The sequence below is a fragment of the Grampus griseus genome (genome assembly GCF_964374135.1).
Source record: "Grampus griseus genome assembly, chromosome: 8".
Classification (NCBI taxonomy): Eukaryota; Metazoa; Chordata; class Mammalia; order Artiodactyla; family Delphinidae; genus Grampus; species Grampus griseus.
In genome coordinates this window covers 93,305,053-93,317,703 of record NC_139002.1, presented here as the reverse complement: position 1 = coordinate 93,317,703, position 12,651 = coordinate 93,305,053, and positions in this window count along the sequence as shown.

The window sequence follows — 12,651 nt, the reverse complement described above, 5'->3', positions numbered from 1 at the left end:
TAGAATAAAAAAGAAAAATTACAAGATTGTATCAATAGTTGTAGAAAAAGCATTTGACAAAATCCAATACCCATTTGTGATTAAAAACTGTCATCAACCTACAAACAGAGGGGAACTTCCTTAAATTGATAAAGAATGTTTACAAAACTCTACAGCTATTATCATACATAATAGTGAGAAACTTAAAGTTTTCCTACTAAGATCAGGTGCAAGGCAAGGTGTCCCCTCTCACCACTCCTTTCCAACATTGTTCTGGAAGTTCTAGCTTATGCAATAAAGCAAGAAAAGAAAACAAAAAGGTATACAGATGTGAAGGAAGAAGTAAAACTGTCTTTGTTCACAGATTACATGTTTGTCCATGTAGAGCAGCAGTCCCCAACCTTTTTGTCATCAGGGACTGGTTTCGTGGAAGACAGTTTTTCCATGGACCAGTGGGTGGGGGATGATTCAGGCGGTAATGCAAGCAATGGGGAGCGATGGGGAGTGACAGATGAAGCTTCACTCGCTCGCTCGCCCCTCACCTCCTGCTGTGTGGCCCAGTTTCTAACAGGCCATGGGCGGGTACCAGTCTGTGGCCCAGGGGTTGGGGATCCCTGATGTAGAGAACCCAAAATACTAGATTAAAAAAAATTCCTGGAATTAATAAGAGATTATAGCAACTCTGGAGGATACAAGGTTAAAATACAAAAGTCAATTGCTTTCCTCTACTGGTAATGAATAAGCTGAATTTGAATTAAAGGTAAAATATCATTTACATTAGAACGCTAGATAAGGAAATACTTAGGAATAAATCTAACAAAATATGTGTAAGATCTATATGAGGAGAACTACAACCTCTGATGAATAAAACCAAATAAGGAGGAAATAAATGGAGAGATATGTCATGTTCATGAATAAGAAGACTCAATGTTGTCAGATATCAGTTCTTCCCACATTTATCTATAGATTCAGTGAAATCTTAACCAAAATCCTGGAAAGTTTTTTTTGTGGATATCAGCAAATTGATCCTAAGTTTATACGGAAAGGCAAAAGACCCAGGATAGCCAGCACAGTACTGAAGGAACAGAACAACTTTGGCAGATGGACACTACCCAACTTTAAAACTTACTATAAACCTACAGTAATCAAGACAATGTGGTACTGGCAAAAGAATAGACAAATCAGTCAATGGAACAAAATAGAGAGCACTGAAATAGACACATGTAAATATAGTCAACTGATCTTTGACAAAGGAGCAAGGCAATATAGTGGAGAAAAGATAGTCTTTTCAACAAATGATACTGGAACAACTGGATGTCTACATGCAAAAAAAAAAAAAAGAATCTAGACACAGATCTTACCCCTGTCACAGAAATTAACTACAGTGGATCATAGACCTAAATGTAAAATGAAAAACTATAAAACTCTTAAATGATAATGTAGGAGAAAATCTAGATGACCTTGGACACAGCAATGACTTTTTAGATACAAAACCAAAGGCACAATCTGTGAAAGAAGTAACTGATAAACTGGACTTCATTAAAAACTTCTGCAAAAGAGAATAACAAGAGAAAGAGGAGACAAGGCAAAGATTGGGAGAAAATAATTTCAAAAGGCACATTTGATAAAGCACTGATATCCAAAATATACAAAGAACTCTTAAAATGCAATGGTATGAAAACAAATAACCTGTTTAAAAATGGGCCAAAGACTTTAATAGACACCCTATCAAAGAAAATATAGAGTTGGAAAAAATCATGAAAGGATGTTCCACATCATATGTCATCAGGGAAGTGCAAATAAGAGCAACAATAAGGTACCACTATGCAATGATTAGAGTGGCCAAATTCCATATCATGATCCATGAAAACACCAAACGAAGTTGAGGATGTAGAGTAACAGGCACTCTCACACATTGCTGGGGGAATACAAAATGACACAGCCATGTTGGAAGACATTTTGGAGGTCTCTTATAAAACTAAACATACTCTTACCATTCCATCTAGCAATCATGCTCCTTGGTATTTACTCACAGGAGTTGAAAACTTATGTCAACATAAAAACCCACACACGGATGTTTATAGCAGCTTTATTCATAATTGCCAATACTTGGAAGCTACCAAGATGTCCTTCAGTAAGTGAATGGATAAGTAATCTGCAGTACATCCAGACAATGGAATATTATTCAGTGCTAAAAATAAATGAGCTATCAAGCCATGAGAAACAGAGGAATCTTACATGCATGTTATTAAGTGATAAAAGACAATCTGAAAAGACTACATACTGTATGATCCTGACTACATGAGGTTCTCGAAAAGGCGAAAGAATGGTGACAGTAGAAAGATCAGTGGTTGCCAGAGTTGGGGTGGGGTAAGGGAGAGAGAGATGAATAGGCAGAGCACAGAGAGTTTTTAGGGCACTAAAAATACTCTCTTTGATACTATAATGATGGACATATGTCATGACACATTTTCCAAACACAAAGAATGTGCGTGAAACCTAAGGTAAACAGCTATGGACTTTGCGTGATTATGATGTGTCAATGTAGGTTCATCCGTAGGAAAAAATGTATGATTTTGGTGAGTGAAGTTGATAGGGGAGGCTATACATGTGTGGAGGCAGCAGGTATCTGGAAAATCTTTGTATCTTCCTCTCAAGTTTGTTGTAAACCTAAAACTGCTCTAAAAATAAAGTCTTTATTAAAAAGTACGTTATTGTACTTGTGATTTTATCACACTTACAATAAAAATGAGAGGTAGAAAAAGACTAAATATTCAAGATTGGACTCTGTTTTAACTTTTCCATAACATAACCTTAAGAGAAGGCATCAATTATTAAATATTCAAACATTCATTTGTAAGGAACTGATTTTCCATGGCTTGTTTTTTTGTTTTGTTTTGTTTTTTTGTGGTATGTGTGCCTCTCACTGTTGTGGCCTCTCCCGTTGCGGAGCACAGGCTCCGGACGCACAGGCCCGGCGGCCATGGCTCACGGGCCCAGCCGCTCCGTGGCATGTGGGATCTTCCCGGACCGGGGCATGAACCCGTGTCCCCTGCATCAGCAGGCGGACTCTCAGCCACTGCGCCACCAGGGAAGCCCTCCATGGCTTGTTTTACTGAATCCCTTCAAGTATTTATAAAATTATTATAGTTGTTAAAGTTCAATCCTTTCTTCAATTTGACTTCTTTGTGTAAACATACTTGTAATCTATCTTGTGTCAATGTCTTTGCCCAGTATTCTTCCATCAACCTATCATGGGGAAACAATAACTAATCCAATGCAGCTGTTTACCATTTCAGTGCCAATCCATCTCTGGCTGACCAAGTACTGCTGGAAAAAAATAACAAAATCATGCAGATAGGTACCTCTTGCGAAATAGTGGCCTCCAATCTCTTTTACACCATCAGTGTTGCCAGGTGATCCTTCTAAGTTTCTTTAATCACTCATTTAATAGTAGTTTCCTGAGGGCTTACTCTCTGACAAGCACTCTGCTTGAATGCTACTGGGAACACAGAAGTTAGTAAAAATAGAATAAACTTTCCTTTCATAGAGATCATCATCTACTTTATTGGGTGAGTAATATGTAAAACCGACAATCATACAGATACATGTAAAGTGACAACAGTGGCACATATTATGAAGGAATAGTAGAAGATGATATGATAACTTGTAAAAAGAGAATTTGTCATTTGCATGGAAATCAGGGAAGATTACCCTGGAGAAACACTGCCATTGTTTCCATTTTATATAGTGGTTATGTCCAACTTCTTCCTATAGTTTCCATTATCTCCCTTAGACTTCACAGTTTATAGAGAAAATATGAAAGGTAAGAAAGAAACTCTATTAGCTATTCACTACAAAACACACACATGTATGTTTGGTATATTCTCTTTTTTTCCTGTAATACTGGAAAAAAAATTGACCCTAATCCAATCATGTCCAATTCCCTCACCCATCTCACATTTTTCTTATGCTCTTTATCCTCTTCTTTTTAAAAATTAAGTCTAATGGACATATGATAAGTTGAACATTTAAAGAGTACAATTTGATGTTTTCACCATAATCAAGACAGAGAATGTATCTATCACCCTCAATACTTTCCTTGAACCCCTTTATAATCTCTCCTCTCCTCCTCCTCCTGGATTACACCCCCTCTATGTTGCTATCCCCAAGCAACCATTGATGTGCTTCCTATTACTTTAGATTAATTCACATTTTCTTGAATTTTATGTCAGTTGAACCACACAGTAATAACTCTTCTTAGTTGACTTCTTTCACTGAGCATAATTAATTGGAGATTCATCAATGTTGCTAGGAACATTTATGTATAAGTTATTGTGTGATCGTATGCTTTTTTGGTCTCTGGGTTAAATACCTAGGAGTAGAATGGCTAGATTATATTTTTAAAGAAACTACCGAACTGTTTTCCAAACTGACAGTAGCATTTTATATTCCCACCAGTAATGTATGGGTTCTCATAGCTCTACATCTTTGCCAACATTTGGTATGGTCATGCTTTCAATATTAAGTCTTTCTGATAAAATTATGATTATATATCATGGAGGTTTTAATTTTTGTTTTCCTGGTGATTAATGATGTTGGATATCTTCTCTTGAGTTACTTGTCACCCGTACATCTTCTTTGATAAAGTTTCTGTTCAAGTATTTTGCCCAGTTTTTTTATTGAGTTGTTTGAATACTTATTATTGAATTGTAAGTAATATATATATATATCCTTTATCATATATGTGTTTGCAAATATTTTTCTCCCAGTCCATGGCCTATCTTTGTATTCTTTTGTCAGTATGTTTGGTACAGTAGGGGTCTTTAATTTTGATGAACACTGATTTGTCATTTTTTCTTTCTGAACTGTTTTGTGCTGTTTCCTAGAAGTCTTTGCTTTACCCAAGGTAGCAAATATATTTTCTTATGTTCTGTACTTGAAGTTTTGTGGTATTAGATACTGTATTTAAGTCAATGATCCATTTGAGTTAATTTTTACATAAAGTGAGAACTATGGATAGAATTAATTTCTTTCTCTCTCCTTCCTTCCATCTTTCCTTCCTTCCTTCTCTCTTTCTTTCCTTCCTTCCTTTCTTCCTCCCTCCTTCCCTCCATCTCTCTCTCTCTCTCTCTTCCTTTCTTCCTTTCTTTCTTCTTTCTTCCTCCCTCCCTCCCTCCTTTCTTTCCTTTTCTTTTCTTTCCTTCCTTCCTTCCTTCCTTCCTTCCTTCCTTCCTTTCTTTCTTTCTTTCTTTCTCTCTCTCTCTCTTTCTTTCTTTCTTTCTTTCTTTCTTTCTTTCTTTCTTTCTTTCTTTCTTTCTTTCTTTCTTTCTTTCTTTCTTTCTTTCTTTCTTTCTTTCATATTGATATCCAATTGCTTAAGCACACTTTGTTGAAGAAACTAGCCCTTCTCCACTGAATCGCTTTTGCATTAAGTTTTGGACATGCCCAGTTTGTAATGACTATATGATATCCAAGGGGTACGACTAGTCAGTAGTTGAGTTTAGAGTTTCAAGAGAAGAGTGAGTACATGTTTGGAAAACTTATACATGGTAATTGAATCTATGAGAACAGATGATATAATCAAAGAGGAATATATGCAATGAGAAAAAGAAGAGGGAAGAAAAGAGTGAGAAGAGCAGACAGACAGGCGGGGGGGGAATTAAGGTTTCATTTTTTTCAACTTGCAATTTATTTGTTACTGTACAATTGATAAACTATTGGTATCTTTCTATTTTTTTGTTAAAACTTTTTTTTTTAATTAATTTATTTTTGGCTATGTTGGGTCTTCGTTTCTGTGCGAGGGCTTTCTCTAGTTGCGGCGAGCGGGGGCCACTCTTCTTCGCTGTGCGCGGGCCTCACTGTTGCGGCCTCTCTTGTTGCAGAGCACAGGCTCCAGATGCGCAGGCTCAGTAGTTGTGGCTCACGGGCCTAGTTGCTCTGCGACATGTGGGACCTTCCCAGACCAGGGCTCGAACCCCTGTCCCCTGCATTGGCAGGCAGACCCTCAATCACTGCACCACCAGGGAAGCCCCTTAAACTTTTTATTTTGAGATAATCGTGGATTCACATGTAGTCATAAGTAATGATACTGAGAGATCCCATATACCTTTTATCCAGTTTTCACCGATGATAATAAATATCTTGCAACATCACAGCCGGGATATTGATATTGATAGTCAAGATACAGGACACTTCCATCACTGCAAAGATCCTTAATGTGTTCCTTTTGTAGCCACATCTGCTTTTTCCCATCTGCATCTATTCCTTGATCGCTGGCAACCACTGATATATTTGCATTTCTATAATGTTCACATTTCAAGAATTTGATATAAATGGAATTACACAGTAGGTAACCTTTGGGATTGAATTTTTTCACTCAGCATAATTCTGTGGAGATTTCTCCAGGTTGTTGCATGTATTGATAGTTTCTTCATTTTTATTGCTGAGTAATAGTCCATGGCATGGATTTATCACAGTTTGTTTAACCATTCAGCCATTGAAGGATGCCTGGGATGTTTCCAGATTTGAGCTATTATAGATAAAGCTGGTATAAATATTCTTGTGCAGGTTTTCGTGTGAACATAAATTTTCATTTTTCTGGGATAAATGTCTGGGAGTGCAATTGCTGGGTCATATGGTAGTTGCATATTTAGTTTTTTTATGAATAAAGAAATCTTGATTTTTCTTTTTTAAGAGAAGAGTAGGGAAATGCTTTTAAGAATTAGATGGTGATTATTGTGATAATGCTGATGGAAAAACAGTTCCAAATTGTTGTGCTAATTACAATATATTGTTTACAGACAAGACACAATATAAGTTTAATTTTTATTAATAACATTTGCCATCATTTAAGTACAATCAACAAAACAATAAATCAAACTCTGATTTGTAGTATTTGCCAATCCCCATGGTGTAAATACACCTGCTGTGGTCTATTTCAGGCTATCAATTTGGTGCAATTGAAAGTAGAGTTGGGAAGAGATACTCAGGAGTAAGCATTATCTAGTATTTCCACCATACAAGTACAACCAACATAACCTCCAGATTATATAATTTAATTTTTAATAATGGCTGTGCTTGACAAACTGGCTTAGAAGTTTCCCAAAATTTAGCAATCAGCTTTCAAGCACTGGTAGGAGTAGACTTCAGAAAACTACCTAATGTTTCTCTCCTCTTCAGCCTCACTAATTTTCTCCATAGTTTCTATGCGTTCTAGTCCAATTACCTAAATACACTATACTTAATTTTTCTACCAGCTTAGCTCTTAAAGAGTTCTAGTTCTTTTCCCCAAGCAATAATTTTACTGGGAACTGTTCCTTTTAAAATATTATAATATTTGTTTTTTTCTAGATAATATTACTAATATATGTTCACTCTAGAAAATTTGGAAATATGAAGAGGAACATAAAAATCTCCAATAATTTTATCATTTCTATTTAATAATTTTTGAACTACATTGGAATTTTATTCTATGCCTAGTCTTAGCTACAGAGAACTAAAGAATAATTTGATTTTAGATCATTTCTTCTTTAGCCTGAAACTCTATTTCCCACATATTTCCTCCCAATATTACTGAGATTAAATTTGCAGCCGCAACTTGCCTGTCTCTAGTGTTGGGATACTTCGTCTAAACAAGTTATGACAATTCTGTTCTCCATTTTCCCAGTCTCCTTTGTGCCTGGGCATGGCTAAGGGACCCATATCGGCCAATGAATCAAGCGGGTAAGGAGGGAGATGTTATTCTGGGAAAGCTTTTGTTTTCCTGATAAAAGCTAGTTGATGTATATCATAAATGCAATTTCTCCATTTTCCTGTCTTCAGTGTGTGTCTGGAGCTGCCCCAGAAACCTAGAACGGATGGGGTGACAAACACGAAGGAAAAGGCTAAGAGAATTTCAGAAATGCCAACCATGACAGCTTTCAGCTACTAAAATGAAGCCAGAAGCTTCCTACCTCCAGAATTCTTTTTCAGAGAGAAGAAAAGGCCTTATGTGTTTAATCCACTATTAGTAAGGTATTCCTCCCTAATATGCCTGCCTGGCTTGTTGGCTGCTTTCCCTTTTACAGCCTAAACTCCAGTCCTGCTGAGGTATACTCTTCGATGCTTCCAAGATTTGCTCATGTGGCCCCTCTGACCAGGATGTGCTTTTTCTCCTTGACTTCTTAGCTTTCAGAATAAGACACAGTATCATTTTCTACATAACTGGTTTGACTCTTCAGTCAGTCCTCTGTCCCTATAGGTTTGAAAATGTGTTCTCTTTTGGCCTTTACTGTACCTTGTATATTTCTCTATCACAGTGCCTATTGCGTTCACATTTGTTTGCATGTGCATCTCTCCAAATTTCCTTTGGCACGGCGTTACTCAACGTTTTTTGAAAATTATTGCCCTCCTAAGAATTTGTTCTGGACAGATCCCCAGCTGCCCCCAACTGTCCCTTTCCCCCATGAAATTCTAATACCAACAATATACTCTATGTTTGTGTATTCATTGTGTGCACTGTGTTTTGTACATAAAATAGAACAAGATTTTTCCACTCGCAGAAGTACTGATTTTTATCCCTTTTGGGGCAATAACACCCCTGGAGAATGCATGCTGTAGCACAATATCTGATTCTATTACGTATTTTGTAGGCATTTGTTGAATTAATTAGGTAATCTTGACTTTTAGAAACTTAACACAGACACCCTATCTGCATACAGCAAACAGATGAAAGCATGAGGAAACTTTCCTAATTTATTCTTGCAGCCTGTTCCTGAGGGTCACTCCTCTCTTTCATCTATATGAGACTGTTGTTTCAGTTAGGATTCTTGGCGTTGAGAATTACAGGTAGTCAGACTCCAAATGGCTAAAGCAACGGATATTGTTGTGATGGGGAAAACTGGGCATAATTACTCCAGACACAGTTTGTTCCAGAGCCTCAAAAAGTGTCACCAACATGCTATTCTCTCAGTCTTTCAGGTCTACTCTGCTCTCCAACTTTATTTGACTTATTCTCAGACTTGCCCTTCTTGGCTATAAAATCTCTTCACTGGCCCACTGGATTTTTTTTTTTTTTTCAAGAGGCGAGAGTAGGAGGCTTTATTCTGCTAGGGAAAATTATATTACGTTTTATTTTATTGCTTGGGGCATATGCTAATCCCTGGACCAAATCCTGTAATCTGGGAGTACAAGACAGCATAGCACTGGACTTTATCACTATATTCGGGAGCAGGATTGGGGTTTCAGGTTGGGAAGACTTGTTGAATGGCAAGAATAGGCTTTTATGTAAGAACTGAAATTTTCAGAGGCGCTGGGATAGAACAATACCAAATGAGGATTATTTTAATTGGGCTGTGTTATGGGCTGAATTGTATTCCTTCCTCCCTCCCCCCATAACTCATATCTTAAAGTTCTAACCCCCAGTACTTCAGAGTATGACTGAATTTGGAGATAGGACCTTTAAAGAGATAATTAAGGTAAAATGAAGCTATATGAATGGACCCTAATCTTATATGACACATGTCCTTATGAGAAGAGGAGATTAGGACCCAAACACACGCAGAAGCAAGAACCACTGAAGACACAGGGAGAAGTCAGTCATCTACAAGCCAAGGAAAAAGGCCTTAGAAAAAATCAACCCTGCCAACACCTTGATCTTGGACTTCTAGCTTCCAGGATTGTGAAAAAATAAAAATCGTGTTGCTTAAGCCACCCAGTCGGTGACAGTTTGTTATGGCAGCCCTGGCAAACTAATACACGCTGAGTATATCCAGAGAGGAAGACATCATGCTCTCTGACTGCAGAATTAATTTTGCTCTTTAGTGTCTGTGAAACGAAGAGACATTAACAGTGGTTCAGAGAAACTCTTAGCTAAGGAAGGTTATTGTCCTGGGATATGTTCTCAATTTTTTTTTTTTTTTTTACATCTTTATTGGAGTATAATTGCTTTACAATGGTGTGTTAGTTTCTGCTTTATAACAAAGTGAATCAGTTATACATATACATATGTTCCCATATCTCTTCCCTCTTGTGTCTCCCTCCCTCCCACCCTCCCTATCCCACCCCTCCAGGCGGTCACAAAGCACCGAGCTGATCTCCCTGTGCTATGCGGCTGCTTCCCACTAGCTATCTACCTTACGTTTGGTAGTGTGTATATGTCCATGCCTCTCTCTCGCTTTGTCACAGCTTACCCTTGCCCCTCCCCATATCCTCAAGTCCATTCTCTAGTAGGTCTGTGTCTTTATTCCTGTCTTACCCCTAGGTACTTCATGACATTTTTTTTCCCTTAAATTCCATATATATGTGTTAGCATACGGTATTTGTCTTTCGCTTTCTGACTTACTTCACTCTGTATGACAGACTCTAGGTCATTACAAATGACCTCATTACAGATAGCTCAATTTCGTTTCTTTTTATGGCTGAGTACTATTCCATTGTATATATGTGCCACATCTTCTTTATGCATTCATCTGATGATGGACACTTAGGTTGTTTCCATCTCCGGGCTATTGTAAATAGAGCTGCAATGAACATTTTGGTACATGACTCTTTTTGAATTATGGTTTTCTCAGGGTATATGCCCAGTAGTGGGATTGCTGGGTAACATGGTAGTTCTGTTTGTAGTTTTTTAAGGAACCTCCATACTGTTCTCCACAGTGGCTTTATCAATTTACATTCACACCAATAGTGCAAGAGGGTTCCCTTTTCTTCACACCCTCTCCAGCATTTATTGTTTATAGAATTTTTGATGATGGCCATTCTGACTGGTGTGAGATGATATCTCATTGTAGTTTTGATTTGCATTTCTCTAATGATTAATGATGTTGAGCATTCTTTCATGTGTTTGTTGGCAGACTGTATATCTTCTTTGGAGAAATGTCTCTTTAGGTCTTCTGCCCATTTTTGGATTGGGTTGTTTGTTTTTTTGTTATTGACCTGCATGAGCTGCTTATAAATTTTGGAGATTAATCCTTTGTCAGTTGCTTCATTAGCAAATATTTTCTCCCATTCTGAGAGTTGTCTTTTGGTCTTGTTTATGGTTTCCTTTGCTCTGCAAAAGCTTTGAAGTTTCATTAGGTCCCATTTGTTTATTTTAGTTTTTATTTCCATTTCCCTAGGAGGTGGGTCAGAAAGGATCTTGCTGTGATTTATATCATAGAGTGTTCTGCCTATGTTTTCCTCTAACAGTTTGATAGATTCTTGTCTTACATTTAGGTCTTTAATCCATTTTGAGCTTATTTTTGTGTATGGTGTTAGGGAGTGATCTAATCTCATACTTTTACATGTACCTGTCCAGTTTTCCCAGCACCACTTCTTGAAGAGGCTGTCCTTTCTCCACTGTACATTCCTGCCTCCTTTATCAAAGATAAGATGACCATATGTGTATGGGTTTGTTTCTGGGCTTTCTATCCTGTTCCATTGATCTTTCTGTTTTTGTGCCAGTACCATACTGTCCTGATTACTGTAGCTTTGTAGTATAGTCTGAAGACAGGGAGCCTGATTCCTCCAGCTCCGTTTTTCTTTCTCAAGAGTGCTTTGGCTATTCGGGGTCTTTTGTGTTTCCATACAAATTGTGAAATTTTTTGTTCTAGTTCTGTGAAAAATGCCAGTGGTAGTTTGATAGGGATTGTATTGAATTTGTAGATTGCTTCGGGTAGTATAGTTATTTTCAGAGTGTTGATTCTTACAATCCAAGTACATGGTATATCTCTCCATCTATTTGTATCATCTTTAATTTCTTTCATCAGTGTCTTATAATTTTCTGCATACAGGTCTTTTGTCTCCTTAGGTAGGTTTATTCCTAGGTATTTTATTCTTTTTGTTGCAATGGTAAATGGGAGTGTTTTCTTGACTTCACTTTCAGATTTTTCATCATTAGTGTATAGGAATGCCAGAGATTTCTGTGCATTAATTTTGTGTCCTGCTACTTTACCAAATTCAGTGATTAACCCTAGTAGTTTTCTAACAGCATTTTGAGGATTCCCTATGTATAGTATCATGTCATCTGCAAACAGTGACAGTTTTACTTCTGCTTTTCCGATTTGAATTACTTTTATTTCTTTTTCTTCTCTAATTGCCGTGGCTAGGACTTCCAAAATTATGTTGAATAATAGTGGTGAGAGTGGACATCCTTGTCTTGTTCCTGACCTTAGAGGAAATGCCTTCAGTTTTTCACCATTGAGAATGATGTTTCCTGTGGGTTTGTCATATATGGCCTTTATTATGTTGAGGTAGGTTCCCTCTATGCCCACCTTCTGGAAAGTTTTTATCATAAATGGGTGTTGAATTTTGTCAAAAGCTTTTTCTGCATCTATTGAGATGATCATATGGTTTTTTCTCCTTCAATTTCTTAATATGGTGTATCACATTGATTGATTTGCATATATTGAAGAATCCTTGCATTCCTGGAATAAACCCCACTTGATCATGGTGTATGATCCGTTTAATGTGCTGTTGGATTCTGTTTGCTAGTATTTTGTTGAGGATTTTTGCATCTATGTTCATCAGTGATATTGGCCTGTAGTTTTCTTTCTTTGTGACATCCTTGTCTGGTTTTGGTATCAGGGTGATGGTGGCCTCGTAGAATGAGTTTGGGAATGTTCCTCCCTCTGCTATATTCTGGAAGAGTTTGACAAGGATAGGTGTTAGCTCTTCTCTAAATGTTTGATAGAATTCACCTGTGAAGCCATC